Consider the following 1,216-nt stretch of genomic DNA (forward strand, 5'->3'; position numbering starts at 1 on the left):
TTCTATAGATATAAAATTTTGACAAAATTTTCTATAGAAATAAAATTTTGACCAAATATTCTATAGAAATACAATATTTACCAAGTATTCTATAGAAATAAAATTTTGACAAAAGTTTCTATAGATATGAAATGTTGACAAACTTTTCAATAGAAATAAAATTTTGACAAAATTTTCTATAGATATAAAATCTTTAAAAAAAATTTCTATAGATATAAAATTTTGACAAAATTTTCTATAGAAATACAATATTTACCAAGTATTCTTTAGAAATAAAATTGTGACAAAAGTTTCTATAGATATGAAATGTTGACAAACTTTTCAATAGAAATAAAATTTTGACAAAATTTTCTATAGATATAAAATCTTGAAAAAATTTTCTATAGATATAAAATTTTGACAAAATTTTCTATAGAAATAAAATTTTGGCCAAATATTCTATAGAAATACAATATTTACCAAGTATTCTATAGAAATACAATTTTGACCATATATTCTATAGAAATAAAATTTCGAAAAAAGTTTCTATAGATATGAAATGTTGACAAACTTTTCAATAGAAATAAAATTTTGACAAAATTTTCTTTAGATATAAAATCTTGAAAAAATTTTCTATAGATATAAAATTTTGACAAAGTTTTCTGTAGATATAAAATTTGGAAAAAAATAGAAATAAAATTTTCAAAAAATTTTCTATAGAAATAAAAATTTGCAAAATAAAATTTTTTCAAAAAATTGCTCATAGTTATGATAAATTTTTCTTTTATTGCCATAAAATAAAATTATTAGTAATTGGTAAACAATCCTCCACCATTACCATATGAGTTCTTTAACATGCAGTATACATTCACACAAAGCCTTAGTCAATGTCATTTCAACCCTCATAGTAAACCACAAAACGAAATCATTGCCTTTGGCATTCGTACACTCAAGTTAAAATGTGCGTTTCAATGTCAAATTTGTGTTGCAATACAAGCCGTACATTATAATAATTCCCATTGGGTTTGTAGCTCATGTGGAATGAATAGTTGAGTTTGGGCTGAAGAAAGCATACTTACCTGGCGTAGAGGTTAACCGTGATCATGAAGGCGGTTCCTCCAGGGCGAGACTTAATCATTGCACTTTCGATTGAGTTGACCTCTGCGATTATTCCTAATGTGAATAACTCGTGCGTGCAATTTTTGATAGCCGGGAATGGCGTTCGCGCCGTCCCGAC

The 1,216-nt window shown here is 25.6% G+C and overlaps 1 non-coding gene across 1 annotated transcript; it reads left to right on the plus strand.

The window, feature by feature from the left end:
• Positions 1–1,050: 1,050 nt before the first annotated feature.
• On the plus strand, positions 1,051–1,216 carry LOC142242130 (U1 spliceosomal RNA). Its single transcript, XR_012723992.1, has one exon. It is a non-coding gene; the product is annotated as a U1 spliceosomal RNA (small nuclear RNA).

Source organism: Haematobia irritans, chromosome 5, assembly GCF_050003625.1.
Source record: "Haematobia irritans isolate KBUSLIRL chromosome 5, ASM5000362v1, whole genome shotgun sequence".
NCBI lineage: Eukaryota > Metazoa > Arthropoda > Insecta > Diptera > Muscidae > Haematobia > Haematobia irritans.